The 23818-nt window shown below is 45.8% G+C and overlaps 1 long non-coding RNA gene across 1 annotated transcript; it reads right to left on the reverse strand.

Moving 5' to 3' along the window:
• Positions 1-3141: 3141 nt before the first annotated feature.
• On the reverse strand, positions 3142-22818 carry LOC121232967. The gene is made up of 3 exons (XR_005931773.1): positions 22793-22818; positions 22360-22365; positions 3142-3224 (listed from the first exon to the last, which is right to left on the reverse strand). It is a non-coding gene; the product is annotated as an uncharacterized LOC121232967 (long non-coding RNA).
• Between the last annotated feature and the right edge of the window lie 1000 nt (positions 22819-23818).

Here is a 23818-nt window from a genome sequence, read left to right on the forward strand (position 1 = left end):
AGTTATAACCTCCCTCTTTCACAGTGCAGCTTTTTTTTTTAATGTCTGGTAGACAAATACTTTCTTACTGACTTCTGAAATCTTTTCCCAGACAGCCTGAGAGTGTGTACTGAGGATAATGAAGAACTGAACTAAAACTTAGTTGTGCAAATGAGTGACCATAGGCATCAAACCACCTCTTTAAAACACTGAACCAGTCTCAATCCTCAGAATCTTTCCTGCATAACTGTGGACCTTTCTAAAAGCACTAGAGTCCTACAAACCACTTACCCTGGATGTTGTAGGGACTACTCTTGCTCATGGGCTGCTGTTTAAAAACAGCCACGGGAGCTTGTTCCAGTGCCCACATGTAGCTAAGGTGCTCTCAGAGTAACTCATGACAAGCCTTTCTCAACAGCTTACCAGTTAATCCTTTCAGTTTCTTAAAATGAGATACAGGGCAAGTGTGACTCACTGTCATTTTCTGGAAATTATAAATTTGGAAAGCATAACCACAGTGGAGTGCCCACCTTGTGCAGTGCAGCTGGAATCCCTTCTACTTTCACAATTAGCATCACCACTTTCCTTTTGGCAGCCAAAATTGCAAGAGACTTTCTAGTTTCCTTCATAGCTGTAGGGTATGGCGTTTGGAAGATCTCGCGATGTCACGGAAAGGTAGAAGGCTAGTCGTCGCCTCCCTATGACATATCAGTGTGAAAAATAATCATGTCCAAAACAGGATTCTAATTAAAGTTTACAATTTATTATATGAATAGAGGCAAGCAAACAGTGCTGGGTGCACCGGGAGCCTCTGCTCTACCTAGGCACACACCGTCAGGTCTAATTGTGCAGGTTAAGTACAGGTTCTACATACATATTCACTAGATTCCTGAGAGATGTTATACATATTCATTAGTTTTCTGGGAAACTGTTAACATATGTAAATGTCCTTTACGCAGGCGCATTGAAGGTCTCTGGTGGTCTTCAGGAGTCCTCTGGTGGTCTTCCATAGTCTTCCTCACTTGTCCACTATTTGACCCTCCTCAGGTGATTCTGCGCAGTATGGTCCTTTACATGTTTTGATACCTTAGTGCTTGTTAGTGTTCTTATTATCTAAGTTCTCATTAGTGGTATAGCACCATATGGTTAGTTTAAGCTAAATTATCTACAAGGATGGGAACAAAAGGCAGGAGTTCTTATCTTTTCTGGCCTTATCTATTCAAGCAAGGCCTCTACTTGTGTCTTCTTAACAAGATCGTAAATTCATCGAACACTTAATTAAGTCTTGTGATCGCTCTTGGTTCCTTCTTGTTCATCATTCCCAAGTACCAGTCTCTGACAGGCTTAATCCTTGACAAACACCAGTCCTTGGTATGTAAAGTTACAGAGAGACAATCATTAAGCAATAAGCAGTTTGTTCTCTATATCAATCCCCCCCCTTTTTTTTCTTTAAACCTTTGCAACTATAGGATTCCGCTACTTCCGAGAGACCGTGTGAAGTATTTTTCGATTTCTACTTGATGTCTGATTTTATTTCGTTTCCAACTTTTGTAATTCCCTACTGTTATATGGCTTTTGCAAGAACTATATACATACTCTCCTACTTCCCTTAGGCCTACGGTTATACAAGATCAAGCAAAACGGTTAAAGATTACATATGCAGAGAGGGTCACATTTCACCATGCGGCCCTATCGTTGTTTTATATTGACACGAATCAGGTTAATATATTTCACATCAGTAATCCCACCTACCGTTGTTAGTATAAAAGGAATTAACTGCGCAATAAAAGAGGAAGTTGACACTCACACCGTGTGTGTTATCTGTTTCTTCCCTGGTCCGGGCCGACCAGTGATCTAATCGCGGCACCTTGATATGTAGCAACGCTACATAGTGGTGACCCCGACGTGATCGGTCGCACAGGCGACGATGGAGCTTGCGCAAGTGATTAAGGTATTAAAGGCGTTGGCCGATGAGGTGGGTGCCCGCGGTTCGATTAGGAGGGGCCCCACGGGCGAATGCATCCAATGGATGCTGCGCCGGGGAGACGTTGGGTCTCCTAGCGAAGTTTTGAGCCCCCCCAAGTGGGGAGAGATTCGGGAGTCCTTGCTCCAATCCGCGCTCGCGGGCGAGCGCGGAGCTGCTGAACGATCGCAGAGTTGGGGGAAGGTGGAGCAGGCGGTCGCGGCGGGACGGGAGGCTGAGGCGTGCTGGCTGGCGGTGCGAGCTGCTGCGTCTGCGGGTGCAGCGCCCTCGGGAGCAGCGGGGACGGCGCCCTCGGGGACAGCGGGGACAGCGCCCTCGGGGACAGCGGGGACAGCGCCCTCGGGGACAGCGGGTCGGACTCAGACGGAGCGGGCGGCCGTGGAGCGGGGCTCGCAGAGTGGGCCGTCTTTGATCGCGGACATGGGCACGGAGGGTGCGGCGGAGACGGAGGTTTTTCCTGTAGAGGCGGCACCAGCGGGACCTGATGCGCCCCCCCCCCCCCCCCCAGTATCCATGAGAGGAGTTGCGGCGGGTGGTTCGGCAGCTCATGGGGAGGGACGGTTTGCAACGCCTCGGGCACAGGCACAGGGCATACGCGGGCGTGACTTTACGGCACTTGCAACAACTGCCTTGGCCGCACTTGGGCGTGTCGCGGCCATGGATAGAGCGGACCCCCCTTGCGTGAAAGTTCGGCAGGGGATTGCCGAGAGGTTTACTGCCTTTTTAGATCGGCTTCAGCTTGCTGTGCAGGCGGCAAACCTCCCGGAGGCGGCTAAAGAGGCGATTGTGCTTGAATGTGCTAGGGCTCAAGCTAACCCACAGAGCGCAGCGCTTGTCTCTCATTTGCCAGCGGGTTCGTCCCTAGGTAACATGATACGCCATGTACTGCAGAGAGAGCAACACCGGGAAGCGCGTCCGATAGTGGCGGCCTTGCAACAAGTTTTGCAGGCGGGTGCAGGCGCTTGTCACCGATGTGGGGGTAGAGGCCATATAGCGAGGAATTGCGCAACCAAACCCGGAGGGTCGGCCCAGGAGGTGGGGGCGGGCAACCTCCGTTGTTGGAAATGTGGCAAGCTCGGGCACAGAGCTCGAGAATGCCGCACCGGGGCCCAGCAGGGGGCTCCAGGGTGTGCAAAACAACGGGGACCGATGTCGGGAAACGGTACGAGGGGAGGGATGGGGGCCGGGCCCTCCCCTTCGGTTTTTGTACAGGGCCCAGCGACAACAACCCAGGATCAAACAGTGCTCCCGTGGAACTGACCTCCGAAGGGGAGGGGCAGGAACAGGGCAATGTAACAACGGTTCCTACAGTTCCTCCTACTGCCCAAATAGCATTGACCACGGGCATGAAAACCCATCCGGAAAGGGTGATCGTTCTAGAGGTGAGACTACCCCTATTTCCACCCTGCATTAGTCTGCTAGCCCTGTTAGATACGGGAGCAGATGTTGCCGTGATTCCAGTTCATGTCTGGACCCCAGAGTGGCCCACCACAGTACGAGGTCAATTGATTGGGGCTGGGGGTGGACCTAATCAATGGGTTCCATTTGATTGGAAAATCATAAAAGAAGCAAAGGTTACAATTGCTCAGTATGGTTTAAAATCTCCTTTTACACAGGCAGTTTTGTCCCATACATTTTCTGGGTCAACCTTAACTCCACATGACTCACGAATGCTTGCTAAAACCTTGTTGTCGACATGGAAATTTATTTATACTACGCTGGTGCATTTACAGCCGGCAGAGAAAATCATATCAATACAACCTGATACTGCTTTTGAGGAGGCAGTTTGTAAGGAGGCCGCTAACGAGCAGGATTCTGATTCCGATAATAATTCTTTTGCATCAGGCAGGGTGGACTCTGAAAAAGAGCCGGATTTATATCCCTCATTACCTCCACCGCTGCCTGCCGCGGCCGTCCCGCCGCTGCGTCCCGCGGCCTCTGCACGGCTGGGACCGCTGCCGTGCCGCCGCTGCCCCCCCCCCCCCCCACGCCCCCAATCGCCTGGTACTCCCTCTCCAGGGTCTGCAGAACTTAAAACAGAACCTGACTTTACTACACTACCTGTATCTCCTTCTCCTGCTAATCCCTCTAACTCTGTGCCTCTGTCTAATCCGTGACGATTCACTTAATGATTTGGGAAAAAATACACATAGCTTGATGGAACGCTGTCGAGAAAAAGCTCTACAGCAAGGAGATACCATGTTTACTTTTCCTGTTGTATGCACACCTGCCTCAAGTATTGCAAGAACCTCAAGAGTTAGAGTTGTTAGGATCAGTCATCATGAATCCCTGTGTGATGTTTAATTACACCTATAACACCACTCGAAAGGGTCAGAATATAAATGCTATTTTGCCTGTATATAGAAATGCTACAGCTTGGTGTAACTATATCTATTCCAGAATATCACACTCTTTTTTCTATTCCAGCTGCTTTACCTGCGGGGATGGTTTTTTTATTTGAGAGAATAGAGCATGGGAGAGGAATTCCATCAAAACTTAACGGGAGGCCATGTAGCCTCGGACGACTTACGTTACTAACACCCGATATCAATATGATTCACAGTAAAAGGCTCACGATAACTGACACAGGGTTAAGTGGATGGCTAGCAAGTTTGGGAATTACGGGATGGTTGAAAGATTTGCTTATGCATGGCTTAGTTATTCTAATTGTAATATTAGCAGTTGTAATGATTGTACAACGTATCATAAAATAGTTGAATGTATGATTGCAAAAGCATTTCTTGTAACTTGGCTTGCAAAAAAAAAAACGAACAAAAAAAAACCAAAACAAAAAGGGGACATTGTGGGAGATTTCATGGAAAATAGGGGAACATTTCTTTGAGCCTGATTATTTAGAGTTAGCATAAGTAGGCCGCAGTTAGCATGAGTGGGCCGGAGTATGTGACAGCTGCAGTATGAACGGACTTTGAACCACCAGAAAAACAACGGACATGAGGAACTTGGACAGCGGAGCAATTAATAAACAAGATAACAGAACTGCAGAGGCAAGAAGGAGCTGCAAGAGCTTTAACGCAATTAAGAAAGCTGTCATTTCGGCTTAGAGCATTTAGCTGCGGGATGGGGACTTAGGAGTTGGTTTGTATCTTTGTTAAAAATCGGGGTTTCTTTTATTCTTGTGTATTTTATTAGGTATAATGTTGCTTTTACTGTGTTTTAATTAATTGTGTTCATAGATCTTTGCAAAGGGCTGAGTTCACAGGCCCACAATGGACTCCCACTCGATTTGTACGACCGTCATCATCTGGAACACCCTAGATGGTGCGACAATGTGAATACCACCTCAGCCAAAAACTAACGTGTAGGTCACCTTGACCAACATAACAGGTCAAGATTCTCTGTGCATTGCAACCACATCACAAAGCCCATGAACCAATAGACAGGATGGCTATGACTCGTGCAGTGCGCCTGGCCAGCGAGCGCATGCGTCATAGGCTCCCCATGTTTCAACCGAGGCGAATTTTGGCACCCGCTGGCCACGTGTGCTGAAATCCGTTCCTCTGCAAATGTATAAATACCGGAACTTTCCGAAGAGCATCGGGTTGGTGTACGGCAAGGCCATCGTTGCCTCTGTGGGGACGCCCACATAAAGCTGGCACCTACCGATTGCTGGGCTGAGGTTGCGGATGGTGGTAACTAGATCTGTTAATGCTCTTTTTAAAGAAAAAGGGGGAATTGTTGTGGGAACATATTTAGCTAATGGTCGCAAGAGCATTCCAGACGCCTTTAGAAGGCCTTGAACAGAATAAACAAGAAGACAAAAATATGAAAGATACCAATTAGAAAAACACAGGTGCGCATTCCACGATAAAGAGAACTTGGCACAAACAACCTCAATTCGGCAGTTTATCTTGACCAATTAGACTGAGACAAGTCTCGCATGTTTTAGTTAGTATAACCAATTATGTCTTATGTTTATGCGTGTGTACAGTGTTGATATAACCAATCATTAAGTGTAACTGGACGCGTGGACAGTGCGTGAATAATGTGTGTAACCAATAGTAAAATAGCTAAACGCATGTAGGGATGTAATCAATGTATAAAATGATGTCTGATGCTCTAGTAAAGGGGGCTTCACCTGATCACATTGGTCTGTGTGTGATGTTCTGAGCCTCTGCAATTGGCACCCGAACAAGGGACCCTCGGATCGGTGTTGCATTCTACGACAGGAGCCGACGGAAAGAGGGAGCGGAGAAGCCGGCCGAAATTATTCCTGCTGCCCCGGCAGGATGACCAGCTGAGCTGGGGAAGACAAGGAAGCGCGCGCTCAAGTGAATAGAAAAAGGGAATCTCGCCCTAATCAGGTGAGCGGTCGGAGAAGGAGATGGGGTTGGACAAAGAGCAAGAAGTAGTCCTAAATCTCCTTCAACATATTGTCTCTAAGAGAGGCATAAAATATGATGAGGCTTGTTTAAAGCGGCTTTTACAATGGAACAAGGACAGAAACTTTTTAATTAGTGTGGGTACAGCTTTTGAGCTTAGTACCTGGGAAGCTATCGGAACCTCCCTATGGGATGAAATTAGTGACGGGTCTACAGAAGTTAAAGGTCTTGCAACTTTATGGAAGTAAATTAAGACAACTCTACAAGAAATGAAAGCAGATCGTAAAGCGTCTGCGTCTGCTTTTGCTGCTCTCTCTCCAACCGCAAGCGAAGGGGAAACGCAGGGAGAAAAACATAATGCAGCGAGAGAAACTTTTGGCTTTCCTGGAGCTTGTCCGCCTGCTCCTGTGCCCTTGACTTCTGCTCCACTCCCTGGGACTGCCGATATTAATCAGCCATCTGACAGTTCCCAAGCCTCCCTAACCGTATGCTTAAAGGAAACCCTACAGAATCAGGAAGCGAGTAAAAATCCGCCTAGGAAAAAACAGCCCCCAGATATTGCTGCTCAACATGAACAAATTATACCTAGCATATATCCTCCGTTGCCTTCGTCTACGCCCGGGTCGCCTCAAGAGCATGAAGAGGGGCCGGAGCTCACTTTGCAGCAGTTGCAGTCAGTAATAGAAAAGCTGGCTCAGCTGGAGCCTGCTGTGAAGCGAGAAAAACTGCCAGCCATATCCTTTGATGCACCCCTTTTACCTGCGCGGGGAATTATTCGCGATGCCTTAATTGAGGGAGAAATCATAGCAGCTCCCACAGTGTTTCTGGTTATTGCTCGGGCGGGGGTATGCCTGTGTACAGACGCCTGAAGGGCTACTGAAATGGGTCCCTAGTCGTATGGTTTGTCCTGCCCTAACCTTGTAGTGTTTGAGTGTTTTTCTTTACAGATCACTGTCATCCTTTCCTGGCTTGTGATGTCCTGGGTATCTGCTACGAATTTCTGGCAGTGGATGCAAAACCAATTGGGGGGCCCGATGTGTATCCGGATGACATCCCTCTCAGAGCCCATCAATACGTGTCTTTATGGGATCCGGCTGTCAGAGACGGAGCTGAAAACATTGTGTACGAACAAGTGTCAACAGAAGAGTCGAAATCGGTCACAGGCGGAAATCTGGACGTCCCAGACAGTAAGCTTTAACATCAGCATACCACCGATGAACTTGACTGTGAACGACACGATAGACTCACTTCAGGAGGTCTTTACGAATAATATCGGTGATACAATTGGCCAGAGGATCACCGATAGTCTCTGGTTGAATTCCACGCCTTTGAGCATACAGCGGAGCAAGGGAACACTGGGGAGGAGGGTGAACCTGACCATCCAAATGATAGAACTAGGGAGACCCCGTCCTGGGTTTCAGCTGCAACCATGGCAACTGGCCAGGACCTTTAGACCTAATTGGACGGTGCCCTGGGTTTGGTTCGAGGGGAGCCCCGACCGAAACAACTTGGCCACAGCCAGTGAGGATGTTCTACCATCCGACTTATATTTCTGGTTACAGTTTAACAGTCACACCACTGACCGCGCTACCAGCAATAGCAGTACAGTTTTCATCAATCGACTTTCAGGCCGGTCCCCCGTACCGTGGGAACTGCCGGATGATCTGGTGCTGCTTTGCGGTCTAACTGCATACAAGGTGATACCCCCAGGGCTAAAGGGAGGGCTATGCTCCCTAGGCCGGTTGAGAGCCTGGGCGCCAAAAGAGACAGACTTGGGCAACATAATCTGTCAGAAAAGGAGTCTAGAGATGGTAAAGTTGGATGGCTCTTGTGACCCAACTGTCCGCCTACCCACCAGCTTTTTGTTCTTAACGCTTTCAGCAATCCTTCCCGCGGGGTCCTGGGTGAATCGGGCGAATATTCAAGCCTTGGCATGTTTAGTTTTGTGGCAAGGAAATGCCACGGCCAAAGCTCTTGAGGAATTAGCAGCACTTCAAGAAACAACAACGAATCAGCTTCAAGCGCTGATCCCACCCATAGATTTCTTGTTAGCTCAGTTTGATGTAGGTTGCAAGCAAAATAGTTCTGCCTTTATAGAGTTTTGTTGTCTAGATTTTACAAGTAACTCTGACACGCTAAGAAGCATCCGCCAGCAGGCCGAAGTCATTCGGAAACTACAAGAAGCTGTAAGAGTGGTAGGGCTTCTGAGCATTACCGGAGATTGGTTTGGCTGGCTGAAAAGGTGGGGTTCCTTCATAATAGGAGGTCTATGTATGTTAGTGATTATTTATATGCTCATCCCCTGTATCTTAGCGTTTATTAGAAACTTGTTAAATAGACTAGTCCAGCAAACCATGCTTGCATATGATTATGTTCCTTACACACCCTTAGCAGAAGAAACCCCATTATAGGGTGATAGAAGTGGTATCTGTTTATAACAATAGAAGCTAGCTAGACATGGGGAGGGGGAGATGTAGGGTACGGCGTTCGGAAGATCTCGCGATGTCATGGAAAGGTAGAAGGCTAGTCGTCGCCTCCCTATGACGTATCTGTGATCCCACCTACCATTGTTAGTATAAAAGGAATTAACTGCGCAATAAAAGAGGAAGTTGACACTCACACTCTGTGTGTTATCTGTTTCTTCCCTGGTCCGGGCTGACCAGTGATCTAATCGCGGCACCTTGATATGTAGCCACGCTACAATAGCTTTTCTCTGAAATTAATGTGATGGGCTAGAAAGAGAAATTGCTTAAACTGTTTGCTACATATCAAACAGTGTGCTGGTTCTGCTTTATAAAAGTTTGTTGTGGTTTAACCTCAGTAGGCACCTAAGCACCACACAGCCACTTGCTCACTCCCCCTCCAGTGGGATGGGGGAGAGAATCGGAAGGGTAAAAGTGTGAAAACTCATGGGCTGAGATAACCCTAAGATTCATGTTGGAAATGGGGAAGTCACTTCTCCAGCTATACAGTTGGCTTGTGAAGGAGACCCTTCCCCTCCTTGATTGGGACGCCGGTCGAGGTAACTTCCCTGGGATTGAGAGCCCTTACCTGGAGGGGTAAGTGAATATTGTTTATGCTTTAAATTTGTAAACGCGTGTGTGCTTGTGGTTGTCTGTGAATCGCTTGTGGTTGTAATAATGTACTACTCTTGCCTTAAAAAATTGCAATAGTGCATTCCTCCATTGTATCTGTAAAACCTGCAATAGTGGCGTGTTAAGTCTGTAAGTGAAGTTCAAATAAGTTGTTTGCTTGAACCTTGCAGTTAAGTCTTTTTCTACCACATTAATTTGGCGTAGTTGGCAGGATACAATGGAGGAACTATTGCAGAAACATGGTCGTAAACCTTCTCCCGCAGACAAGGAGAAGGCAAATAAGTTGTGGAGAAGTAAAGAGAAAGTGGTGGCATGGGTAGAGCAGTGTAGGAAGGAACAAAAGAAAAAGAAAAAAGGGAAAGGTAAAGGAATCCTGTGCACTGTTTTTGGAGCATGTCTAACTTGTGCACAGGAGGAGGCACTGAAATCTGAGACGGGAAAAATAACTGGTGCAGCTGATCTCATTGAAGCTACAAAATTCAGGGCATTAGAAACTGAAGTTGAAGTGACCAAAACTGCTTTAGAGGCAGAACGAAAGATAAGTGCGGCCTTGAGTGTTCATAATGGACAATTGGAGGTTGAAAATGTGTTTTTGAGAGATGAATTAAATTCTGAAAGGGAGAAGAACAGAAAATTACTAGAAAAATTAAATTTGTTGTTATCAAGTGCTCCAACTCCCTCTCCCGCCCAAGTCAGGAATCTAGTTATGTGTGCCAATCCTGACACTTGGGACGGGGATATCTGGGGCGACCCAGATGATGAATCTGATGGGGCAAGTAATATTGAAATTCGACCCCTCATTAAAACGGAGGTACAGTCGAGGGCCAGGAATGATTGAAATTTATCTACGACCCAAACCACCCCGTGGTCTGGACCTGAGCTTGCACAAATGCAAGAGAAATTTTCACGCAAGCTGGGGGAAAGTGAAACTGAATTTTTATGGTGTGTGTCATTGAATGGAGGGGATCGAGTCTTGTTGAGCGAGGAGGAAGCTAGGGGATATTGGGGTCCTGGTGTGTTCCTTGATCAGGGTCCCTTGGGGAACCAATCCTTGACGCTCAGAGTTGCCTATTGGGCAGGGGGACTAGATTCTAGAGAACGAGGTGAACCTCTGACTATTAAAACAGCTGGATTATCTAGGCTGGCTGAATCAGTGCAAAAGGCTGCCTGTATACAAGCCATGTACAAGCGTGGGGAGCAGGGTATTCCCCTTGCTGCTCTGGTTGATCCGGTCCACCTTAAACCATTAATTAGAGGTCTCCCTGACGTCCTGAAAATTTATGCGCAAAACCTAAAAGAAAAAACGATACGGGCAATTGATCATAATACTTGCAAGCCCAACCAGTGACAACAGCCTGTTTTAACATGGGGGGAATTATTACAGGAAATAGTGATTTATGGTAGAGAGATGGGCTGGTTAGAGGAAGGTTCAGATTCACAGCGCCGAGTCCAACAGGCACGATTTTTCAAGGAGAATAACTCCCATCCCCCTCGACAAATCTATTCTCGTTCCGACTCTCAGCGCAATGAACTATGGAAAAAGGCATTAGCATTAGGAATACCACGCTCAGTGTTACATGGGCAGTCCACAGAAAATATTCGTACACTGATAAACCTGGTGGAGCAGCCTATTAGCAAGGCTATGGGATGTACTGATATCTCCAAAACGCAGGAAAGTAAACCCTCTGCTCCTGCCAACCCTTACTCAGGCTTAAGGAAGGATTTGATTGATCTAAAAAACTAGGAAGCACGGGGGGAATTTCAGGCCGACCCACTCGCATTGATGTGCGGAAAACAGACTCCACAATCAGTGAGATTGTAAAGTAGGTATGTTCATTCAGCGCTGGGCAGCACGGGGGGTAGTCCCACCAAAGTCGTGCACGCCCGACTCGGCAGTTCGCTTCAAGTTTATACAGTCAAGTGTTACATATTCACAATATGCCTATACATATGCATGACCTATCCCCGCTTCATATTAAAATGAGTTCCGAGAGGTCATTTCCATAGTCTCCTCTCAACTGCGCTTGCGCAGTGCCTCCTTATGGTGGTCGTCTGGTGGTCGCAGAGATGAAGATAGATGACTCCTCTTCATCACCGCTAGTAACCTCTTTTCTTGCGCAGGCTCAGTGGTTTCTTGGTATTCACCCAAGCTGCAAGACCAGTCTTAGCTGGCTCTTGGGGCCAGCTCCTGCTTCTTATCAGGAACTGTCTCTGCCTCATTGGCTGGTTCTTGGGACCAGCTGTTCTTATCAAGGACTGTCTCTACCTCAGCTAATTTCAACAATGTAAGCGCTAAACATCATCTTTCATCCCCCTTTATTATGTCTACTGAGATTCTTTTGACTCCCCTTGTCTCAGTCCCCCCTTTTCTAGAAAATAGTAAATTCTTTTACTATATCTAATCCTAGTACTTCTAATACATTGTTTCCCTATCTAGCATTCTCTCAAAATATTTGTTGGCACAAACAGTTGTTTTAGCCATGTTAAATTTGGCAACCAGGAAGTTAGTTTTTCCCATACCTCAGAAAATCTCTATTAAGTATCATCTTGTGAGTTGAACAAACACGTTCCCATCCCATGCTACACTCCTTGTCCCCACGGTTGCCCATATTACCGCGTAAAAACTAAGTGTCCATCGGGTTTTGTGGTGACTTTCCATGGAGTTTTGGGTGTCTTTTTCACTCTGGTGTGATGAATCCAAGCGTTCTGTTCCTTGATTCTGATTGCAGTAAAGGAGGTGAGTAATACTTGAAATGGTCCTTCCCACTGCGGCTCCAGAGTTTTTTCTGTAAGAGACTTTATATACACATAATCTCCTGGTTGTATATTATGTACAGGCCCATCCAAACCTCTCCCTCGAGTCCCAGCCACATGCTTCCTGATTTTATTAAGTTGCTTACCTAATGCTACCATGTAAGAAGTCATAATTTCATCCCCTGCTTGTACAGACACCCCTCTCTGTATCCCATAGGGTTGTCCATACAGGATTTCAAAGGGGCTCAGTCCTTCTTTTGCCCTTGGTCTTGTTCGTATACACAGAAGGGCTAAAGGGAGAGACTGAGGCCATGTCAAATTTGCTTCTTGTCCTAATTTCACAATTTGCTGTTTGATTAAGTGGTTCATTTTTTCCACTTGACCACTCGACTGGGGGTGATATGGAGTATGAAGCTGCCAATCTATACCCAAATGGCGGCTAATTTGTTGTACTATTTTTGAGACAAAATGTGGTCCTCTGTCAGAGGAGATGGTTGCTGGAACCCCAAAACATGGTATTATCTCTTGTACCAGTATTTTAGTTACCTCCCGAGCTTTAGCCGTTCTTGTTGGGAATGCTTCTGGCCAACCTGAGAAGGTATCAGTTAATACTAGTAAATATCGATACCCCCCTTTTCTTGGAAGTTCTGTGAAATCAATTTGCCATTGTTGTCCAGGCTTATTGCTTTTTTCCAATCTAGCCCATTTCCGGCTTGGGGGTATTCTTAGGATTAGTCTGGAGGCAAAGATCACACTGTTGAGTCACCTGTCTCACCGTGGTGTATAAATTTCTAGCCACAATTTCTCTTATCAAATGATTATACAGAGCGTCTGTTCCCCAATGTCTTTTCCTATGTTCCTCCCGTATCAAATGACATAATAAGCAAGAGGGAATAATTAGCTTTCCCTGTGGGGTATGAGCCCATCCTTCTTCATTATATGACCCTCCTAAATCTGTCATAAGCTTCTGATCTTCCCTGGTATATTCTGGCTTACCTTCTAGGGAGATTTGCCTATCAGGAATTAAGGCCCCTTCTATTTTTACCTTTGTTTTGGCCATTTGTTTTGCCTCTCTGTCCGCCAGTTCATTCCCTTTTTCCAAATCTGAGCTCGCTTTCTGGTGTGCCTTAATATGCATAATTGCTGCTTTCTTAGGGAGCTGGACAGCTTCCAGTAACTTCAGAATTTCTTCTGCGTGTTTGATATTTTTCCCTTGGGAACTCAATAGTCCTCTCTCCTTCCAAATTGCTCCATGTGTGTGTACAACTCCAAAGGCATATTTTGAGTCTGTATAAATGTTCACAACTTTGCCCTGGGCCAATTCCAGGGTGCGGGTTAGAGCAATTATTTCTGCCTTCTGTGCGGAGGTGTTCATGGGCAAAGCCCCTGATTCTATTACCTCTTGGCTGGTGGTGACGGCGTATCCCGCATGTCGATTACCATTTAGGACGTAACTGCTTCCGTCTGTGAACCAAGTTTCCCCGTTTTCCATGGGGCTGTCTTTCAGGTCTGGGCGGCTGGCGTATGTTGCTTCGATGGTTTCCAAACAGTCATGATGTACTGGTTCTCCTGTGTTCCCGCTGAGAAAAGAAGCTGGGTTGACAATGTTAGTGACTACAATCTCCACATCATCCTGCTCTACCAATATAGCTTGATATCTCAGGAATCTTTGTGGAGAGAGCCAATGTCCACCCTTTGCTTCCAGTACTGCTGATACTGTGTGAGACACCAAAACAGTCATTTTCTGGCCCAGAGTAAACTTTCGGGCTTCCTGTATGTTCAGTCAACTGCCCGCAGGCATCCAGGCCAACCTTTTGCAGTCGCGTCTAACTGCTTAGAGAGGTAGGCAACTGCCCGTCGATATGGACCCAGGTTTTGTGCTAATATTCCCAGGGCAATGCCCTGCTTCTCATGGGAGTAAAGAAGAAACGGCTTACTCACATCTGGGAGTCCTAAGGCCGGGGCCGACATCAAAGCCATTTTCAGTAGCTCAAAGGCTCGTTCGGTCTCCTTGCTCCACTCAAGGTGTTTCTGCTCAGTGGCGTCCATGTCATACAATCTTTCTCTGTTTTGGTGACGATCAGGTTATCATCCACATACTGCAACAGCTTCCCCTCCTCAGACGAGGCTTCCCAGGATTCTAAGTCTTTCCAAAAATGGTAGGACTATTCTTAAATCCTTGTGGCAACACTGTCCAAGTGAGCTGGGTCTTTCGACCACTCTTGGGGTTTTCCCATTCAAATGCAAATAATTTTTGGCTGGTCTCATGGAGAGGGAGGCAAAAGAAAGCATCCTTCAAATCTAAAACAGTAAACCAAGTCAATTCAGGTGTTAATACGGTCAACAAGGTATATGGGTTCGCCACTACCGGGTAAAGATCTTCAGTTATCTTATCCACTGCCCGTAAGTCTTGGGCCACCCGATATGACCCATCGGGCTTCCGAACAGGTAATATAGGGGTATTGAATTCAGACTCACACTCTTTTAATAATCCCAACTGCAAAAATTTTTCTATCACCGGCCGGATTCCTTCTCTGTCTTCCTTCTTTAGGGGATATTGTTTAATTCTTACTGGCTTTCGGCCTTCCTTGATCCTAACTTCAACAGGTGGAGCACTTTTCGCTCTTCCAGGTGCATCAGTAGCCCATACCCCTGGGTACACTTGGTTTAAGATGTCGTCGTTAATGCTTCCTTCTAGGGAGAGACTGGTTAAGGTTAGGCTCAATATTTGAATATATTGCTGATCTTTTACCTCCAGAGTAATTTCTCCCTTTTCAAATACAATTTTTGCTCCCAATTGTTCCAACAAGTCCCTTCCCAAAAGTGCCTTTGGGGATTTGGGCATATATAAAAATTTGTGAATACCCCACTGTTTTCCTAATTTATATTCTAAAGGTTTACAAAAATATGCCTTTTCACTTTGGCCAGTCGCTCCTTTCACCATGACATAATCATCTCCCAGGGGCATCAAAGCTTGATTCAGAACCGAGTATGTTGCTCCTGTATCTACCAAAAATTCTACCTCTTGTTGTGTTTTCCCTAGCTTAATTATAACCAGTGGATCCGCTAGGGTAGATTCCCCAGGTTCCCGTCAATCTCCCTTCACATGGGCTACCGTTCTTCCTGGTTTAGCCCTCTGATCCTCCTTCTTGTTCTTTGGGCATTCCTTTTTCCAATGACCGAATTTCTTACACAAAGCACATTGATCCTTGCCCAGTCGGGGCAAGTCTTGTCTAGGCCCTCTTCCTCTTTCTTCCTGGATAACAGCCATTAATTTCCTTTGCCCCTGCCTATATCCTTCTTCTCTGTTACTAAATACTCTCCATGCTTCATCCAACAATATTTCTAAATTCCTACCCTCTGTAGGGCGTAATTTCTGAAGTTTGCGCCTTATATCCCCTGTAGATTGACCCAAAAACAGGGAGACTAATTGTTGTATTCCTACCCCTGACCCAGGATCCAGTGGTGCGCTGCAGCGCATTACATCCCTCAGTCGATCCAGGAATTCAGATGGAGACTCGGAAGGACTCTGTTTGACTGCATATAAAGCTGACCAATTTATAGTTTTGGGGATTGCCCTCTCCATTCCTTTTGTAATCCACTCCTGATACCCCTGCAATCTTTCCATATGTGCAGATCTATTAACATCCCACTTTGGGTCTTGGAGAGGGAAATATTCCTTAACGTCCCCTCCTGTAATCTTATAATGATCTTCAGCAAGGTTCCCTGCTGTTTTTAAAATCAGCTGTTTCTCTGTCTCAGTCATATATTCCAATAATAGCTGTATATCCTTCCAATCAGGGTTATACTGTTTTACAATAAATTGGAAATGCTTAGTTACACTTACCGGATCACGCCTATAATCTTTTGCAACCTTTTTCCATTCCCCTAGGTCAGCAGTAGAAAAGGGTACTTTGATTAACATCGTCCCACCATCCGGCCCCACCGCCTCTCGGAGAGGTGCTTGTAAAGCTGTTGAGGTAGTTTTCTTCCTAGTACGGGAAGATACAGGGCTGTTCGGGGGGGTCGGAGTTCTGTCTGAGTCCGCATCCTGTTCCTGTGGTCGAGGGGGAGGCTTAAACAAATCAGTTAGATCTTGTTCTGGTGCCTGATGGATTTTATTTGTCTTTGTACATCTTTGTCCAATACTACATGCCAAACAACACCGCCTCAGTTTACCTCTAAGCTCCTTGTTGTTCTCTCGCTCAAGTGCAAGCACCATGGGGTCCTGTGGGGGTACCATTCCACAGTCCCTTTGCCACTCTGGATGATTTTGGAGGGTGAAAAACATGTCTGCATATGAAACCTCATCTCATTTTCCTTCTTTCCTTAAAAACAGCATTAGTTGTAATAGAATATTATAATCTATTGACCCTTTAAGTGGCCACTTAGCATCACCTTCTAACTTATACAACGGCCACCATTGATTGCAATGTTTAATAAGGTTTTTTTTACTTTCCGTACCTCCGGTCCCAACAATATCTTTCCAGTGGGCAATTACACAACCCAGAGGACTCTTCCTCAATACTCCTCCTTGATTGTTTCCCATTTTAATACTCCTCCTAATGATTCTTAAGTTTGATTTTGGCTTCTCCTTTTAATAAGCTTCCATGCAAATCGTTTCTTACACTTCTTTATAGTCTTCCCCCAGTTTTCCTCCCACACGTCCCAAATTTCTGTAATTAAATTTTCCCTTACACACCAATCTCACTATTTCGGATTCTTAGTGAGCTCTTTCCCAATCATAAAAGTATGGAATTTGGGGAAAACACTCAAGGCAGTCTGGTTTCCGTCTGCTAGATGTACAGTACCACCTCCTCCCACAAGATTTACACTTCAACAAAACCCAAGCCGGATGCTAATTATTATATAGTCCAGTTGCAAACCCACATACAAAGCAGGGAATCACCCCTATTAATACGTAAAGACATTCACACATTAACAAACATACATACACCTATAAATTTCAACATATCATTTCCACACACCCACACAAAATCTTTAACATTAAATTTCCAAACATTCACATCATACAATCATCGCTCCAGTTGACAACCTTTCAGCAGCTGCAAAAATAAACCAAGTGCAATTGCGAGGGGGTGCGCTTACCCTTCTCCTGCCTCTTATATACCAGTCATCGACAGGTACGTCCTGGCTCCCGATACCGGGATACAGTGGTCACCCCGGATTTGCTCGATCTACCCCCAAGATCGCTGGCGGCCGCTCTATCGGTCAGCAAATCCCCCCTTGTTACCATACAGGGTACCCTCCTCCCATACGGGGACTCTGCTGCACGCCAGACATCTCTGCGCGATTTACCAGCTGCCCTGGCCCGTACTTTTACAGGCTCCCTCTAAGACACATACCGTTTGGTCCGCGGCTTCAGGAGGTTGTTGTCTGCTCCCGCGGTGAGTGGCTGGCAGCGGAGGCTCCTCCGAGGAAAGTGCTCGGGGCACGCCTAGGGGTCCCGCAGTGGAGCAGAGAGTCTCCTGCCTGGCTCACCAAACTGACGTGCGGAAAACAGACTCCACAATCAGTGAGATTGTAAAGTAGGTATGTTCATTCAGCGCTGGGCAGCACAGGGGGTAGTCCCACCAAAGTCGTGCGTGCCCGACTCGGCAGTTCGCTTCAAGTTTATACAGTCAAGTGTTACATATTCACAATATGCCTATACATATGCATGACCTATCCCCGCTTCATATTAAAATGAGTTCCGAGAGGTCATTTCCATAGCCTCCTCTCAACTGCGCTTGCGCAGTGCCTCCTTATGGTGGTCGTCTGGTGGTCGCAGAGATGAAGATAGATGACTCCTCTTCATCACCGCTAGTAACCTCTTTTCTTGCGCAGGCTCAGTGGTTTCTTGGTATTCACCCAAGCTGCAAGACCAGTCTTAGCTGGCTCTTGGGGCCAGCTCCTGCTTCTTATCAGGAACTGTCTCTGCCTCATTGGCTGGTTCTTGGGACCAGCTCTTCTTATCAAGGACTGTCTCTACCTCAGCTAATTTCAACAATGTAAGCGCTAAACATCATCTTTCATCCCCCTTTATTATGTCTACTGAGATTCTTTTGACTCCCCTTGTCTCAGCATAATATCCAGCTTAGAATGGCCTAACCAGCATATTGATCCACATATTATTTTAGCCACTGGCCCCAGATGAATACCTGTAAATTTTCTAATTGATACTGGAGCCCAAATAAGTGTTATCACTGAAAAAACAGCTAAAAGTTTAGGATTGACCCCTACCCGAGAAAAAATAAATAGGAGTAACTGGGGTCCCTGAAACCAGACCAATTAGTAAAATATGTGTTTGGCTTCCAGGGGAAAATCGAATGACTAAGATAAAGGTGGTCATTGGTCCGTATCGAAATAATATACTAGGATTTGATGTCCTAGCAAACAAAGTCTGGAAACTGCCTGATGGGACAGTGTGGAGCTTTGGAGCCCCACCCTGTGAAGTTCGGGTGCTTGAAGCAGCCATTAAGTTACCCCCTTCCAGAGTAACGAATGTTAATCAATATCCTTTACCGGCTGCTGCTAAAGCAGGGCTCAGAGAGGTGATCAAAGACTTGGAAAATCGCGGCATTATAACTAGAGTACACTCGGCCTATAATTCTCCAGTATGGCCAGTACGTAAACCCGACGGCAGATGGCGACTGATGGTTGACTACAGGAGACTTAATACAGTGCCACTCACAGCCGCTGTTCCTAACATTGCTGACCTAGTCACCCAAATCCAAGCAAAACATCACACATGGATGTCCACATTGGACGTTAAGGATATGTTTTTTATGATTCCTCTTCAAGAGGAGGATAAACCTCAATTTACGTTCACTTGGGAAGGAATACGATATACTTTTAACCGACTTCCCCAAGGATACAAACACTCCCCCACTATTGCCCATAATACACTGGCAAAAATATTGAAGGAAATAGAAGTCCCAGATGGGATAAGCGTGTACCAATATATTGATGATATCTTAATTGGTGGGGACGACCAAGAGACGGTCAGAGAAGTGTCTAGTCAGGTTTGGGCCTCACTGACTTCATTGGGGTTGGAAATCCCTTCCGCTAAATGTCAGGGACCAAGTCAAGAGGTTAAATTTCTAGGTGTTTGGTGGTCAGGAGGAGCCGTAGCTGTACCAGCTGATACCCTGGGAAAAATAGAGGCTGGTAAAGCTCCAGAAAATAAGAAGGAACTACAACAGATACTTGGGACTTTAGGTTACTGGCGAAAACATGTCCCTGGATTTTCCATAACTGCTCGACCTTTGTATAATTTAATTAAGAAGAATGCCCATTGGCAGTGGACCTCTCAGCATGAGGAGGCCTTGAATTTACTGATTTGAGAACTACGCATATATCAGACTTTAGGTCCCATACATCAGACAGATCCTATACAGATTGAGTGGGGATCCAGTGAACATGGTTCCCATTGTAACTTATATCAACGGGGACCAGAAGGCCCTGATAGACCTTTGGAATTCTCTTCTCATTCATTCAATGATACAGAGCAACGATACACTGATTGGGAAAAGGATATGTTATCGCTAATACAAGCAGTAAAAAAGGCTGAACGGATTCGCACAAGCCAGGATATTGTTGTTCGGGGTCCTTTCCTTCTTCTGGAATCAGTCAGGAAAGGGACTGCTCCCCCCGAGGGAATTGCCCAAAAACCCACTGTCCAGAAATGGTACTCTTACTTGGAAGGTATCAGTCAGTTAGTTACTATTACTGAAGGGCCAGTAAAAGTATCTAAATTACAAAAGGATGTTAACGCAGACCCTTCTATGTTAATCAAACCTAATAAACCATCACCTATTTTAGAAGCACCCCCGTTTACAGTTGAATCAGACCTGACAGGAGTATGGTTTACAGATGCTTCTGCAGTATGAAAAAATCAGACTTGGCAATATGCAGCGGTGGCTCTGGAGATAAAGACAGGAAGAACTGAGACTGAAAAAGGAGAAGGTAGTGCCCAAATAGGGGAACTACGAGCTGTATTGTTAGCTGTGAAATTTGGGGCTCAAATTATATATACTGACTCCTATGCAGTGTTTAAAGGGGCAACAGAATGGATAGGACGTTGGGAAGCCAACGGTTGGCAGGTCAACCGGGTTCCAGTGTGGAGAACAGAGGACTGGAGGCAACTATTAGAAGTAGGACAAGGAAGAACATTACAAGTAGGATGGGTGAAGGCACACGATAAAAACCTTACTGAGGCTACTCACTGGAATAACAAGGTTGATTATCTCACCCGCATACATACATTAGAAACGGATGAAAGCACAGATGCACAGGAGTGGGCAAGATTGAGAGAATGGTTACATGAAAGGCGTGGCCACACTGGAAAGGCCGATCTGTACAAGGAGTGTCAAGCAAGAGGGTGGCCTGCCACAGTGGCTGACTGTGAAAGGACAATAACACACTGTCCACAGTGCCGCTTACGATTAAAAATGGATCATCCGAACCAAGCCCCACCTTTGCATATCAGAGCAGGAAAGACATTCTGGCAGACTTGGAAAATTGGTTATATCGGGCCACTTAGAACATCTAACCAACACAGGTATATTCTAGTAGGAGTAGAGGTAGTATCCAGTTTGACCCAAGCCACTGCAACCACAGCCAGCATCCGGAGAATGGACCATTCAAGTGCTAAAGGAGTGGTTTAGTACCTTACCTATGCCTTCTACTATCCAAAGTGATAACGGTTCGCATTTCACAGCAGCCATCGTCCAGGAATGGGCAAGGGGGGAAGGTATTGACTGGATCTTCCATACTCCTTATTACCCTCAGGCAAATGGAATAGTGGAACGAATTAATGGACTGTCCTAGTTTCAGCTGGGATAGAGTTAACTGTCTTCCTAGTAGCTGGTACGGTGCTATGTTTTGAGTTCAGTATGTGAAGAATGTTGATAACACTGATGTTTTCAGTTGTTGCTAAGTAGTGTTTAGACTAATGTCAAGGATTTTTCAGCTTCTCATGCCCAGCCAGCGAGAAAGCTGGAGGGGCACAGGAAGTTGGCACAGGACACAGCCAGGGCAGCTGACCCAAAGTGGCCAACAGGGTATTCCATACCATGTGACGTCCCATCTAGTATAGGAACTGGGAAGTGGGGGCGGGGGGATCGCCGCTCGGGGACTAGCTGGGTGTCGGTTGGCGGGTGGTGAGCAATTGCACTGCGCATCATTTGTACATTCCAATACTTTCATTATTGCTGTTGTCATTTTATTAGTGTTACCATTATCATTATTAGTTTCTTCTTTTCTGTTCTATTAAACCTTTCTTATCTCAACCCACAGGTTTTGCTTCTTTTCCCAATTTTTTCTGCCATCCCACTGGATAGGAGGGGAGTGAGTGAGCAGCTGTGTGGTGCTTAGTTGCTGGCTGGGATTAAACCACGACACTGTTACCGAAAAAGCCGGTCAAAGAAACTCTCTAAGACTCGATTTTGGAGTTTTAGAAAGCAGGCATTCTTTATTGCAGCGCTGGGTGCACGGGGGATCGCTCCACCTATCGTGCACACTGTTACCTACAGCAAACAAAATTTATATTGTTCTAGTCATACATATTCATATTATCATTTACATAGTGTCTACCCTTTGGTCACACACAGTGTGGGTCATCTCTTTCTCCTAGTTAACTGGCCTTGGCAATTTGTAAAACTCAGCAGAACTCAAAGCTTATCATCAAGGCCCAAGGCCTCCTGTCTGTTGGCGCCTTCAGCACATACCATTGACAAAGCTCAAGGTTTTTCTTATCTAATTAATACATACCAAAATTTCAAAGTTTTTCAAGCAAGCAAAAGTTTGTTAGTACAGCGATACAGTAAAATTTTCCTTCTCCTGCCTTTGTTCAAGGCATCAACTCCCCCCTTTTATTGAGACTTTGGACTTACAAATCCAAATCCTCAATACCCAAACTTAATTTTCATCTACATTCAACTACAACAGCTACAGCATTGAATCATTACACAGGCTAAGATGCATACACAGATTACAATTATTGCAATAATGAATAAATTTTTCAACCAAGTCCAATTAGGTAGCCATGAGGTAAGTTTGTGCCATAACTCCTCAAATCCCCAGGACGTATTGTCCTTCGTAACCTGATGTAAGATTTTTGTTTGTTTCCTAATCTCTGCTAGATCAGTAGAAATTCTGCCACTTTGATCTACATATGTGCAGCAGCTCATATTAACAATTGTACAAACACCTCCCTGTGAGGCCAGTAGTAAGTCAAGAGCCATTCGATTTTGCATCGCTACATGAGACAAACTAGATATTTCAATTTGTAATGCCTGTATGGCATCAGTGCTTCTGTTTTCAATGTCCTCTATTACAGTTGATATATTTACCATTGCCTTTTCCAATTCACTAACTCCAAGCCAAGGGATAAACCATCTGGCAAAACTATGGAATCCTGTGGGATGATCTATAAGGGGGTTATGAACCCTCCTGGTTCGTTTGAGAAGAGTTTCCACCCATCCCCTCTGTTCATGCAATTTGTCAGTTATTGTTATAATGGGGACTACAGCTCCTAATGTGCATGCTCTTTGCCAATTGGGAGGTAGTACTTTTCGAGCATGTGTTCCGCATAACCAATACCAACTGCTTCCTGTAAGAGACTGTGTTGTGGGAACATATTTAGCTAACGGTCACAAGAGCATTCCAGACACCTTTAGAAGGCCTTGAACAGAATAAACAAGAAGACAAAAATAAGAAAGATACCAATTAGAAAAACACAGGTGCATATTCCACGATAAAGAGAACTTGGCACAAACAACCTCAATTCGGCAGTTTATCTTGACCAATTAGACTGAAACAAGTCTTGTATGTTTTAGTTAGTCTAGCCAATTATGTCTTATGTTTATGCGCGTGTACAGTGTTGATACAACTAATCATTAAGTGCAACTGGACGCATGGACAGTGCATGAATAATGTGTGAATAGTGTGTGTAACCAATAGGAGCTAGTTGGACATGAGGAGGGGGAAATGTAGGGTACAGCGTTCGGAAGATCTCGCGATGTCACGGAAAGGTAGAAGGCTAGTCGTCGCCTCCCTATGACATATCAGTAATCCCACCTACCATTGTTAGTATAAAAGGAATTAACTGCGCAATAAAAGATGGAGTTGGCACTCACACCATGTGTGTTATCTGTCTCTTCCCTGGTCCGGCCGACCAGTGATCTAATCGCGGCACCTTGATATGTAGCACTGCTACAAGACTGAATTGTTATCTCCAGCCGTTTGTCTCAAAGATTGTTAGGTGTGAGGGACTGGACTGTCATCTCAAGGAACTAACTGTTTATCTCGAGCCCTTTGTCTCCGAGATGGCCTGTTTAAGCAGGACACTCCTCTGTCCATAAGGACGATTACCAGGCCATTGAGGCATCCAGGGGAGGAAACGGGGCTGGAGCTGATAAGATACTGGTTTCTGGTGTTGATCACAGGAAGGTTGTGTGATAGACGAAACCTGCAGTGTGTGACATCATCGAAATATTCCCTATAAAAACCGTGGAGACAAGCCGAGGGGGCTCCCACCACCGAAGAATTGAAGATTGAGGACCAACGGGACACCGCTGGATCCGTGGTGGTGACTATCCTTGCAATCCTATCCCGACTGCTTGCTTGATTTCTGTCTTCCATTCTATCCTATCGCCACTATT

The sequence above is a fragment of the Aquila chrysaetos genome (assembly GCF_900496995.4).
Source record: "Aquila chrysaetos chrysaetos chromosome W unlocalized genomic scaffold, bAquChr1.4 W_unloc_2, whole genome shotgun sequence".
Classification (NCBI taxonomy): Eukaryota; Metazoa; Chordata; class Aves; order Accipitriformes; family Accipitridae; genus Aquila; species Aquila chrysaetos.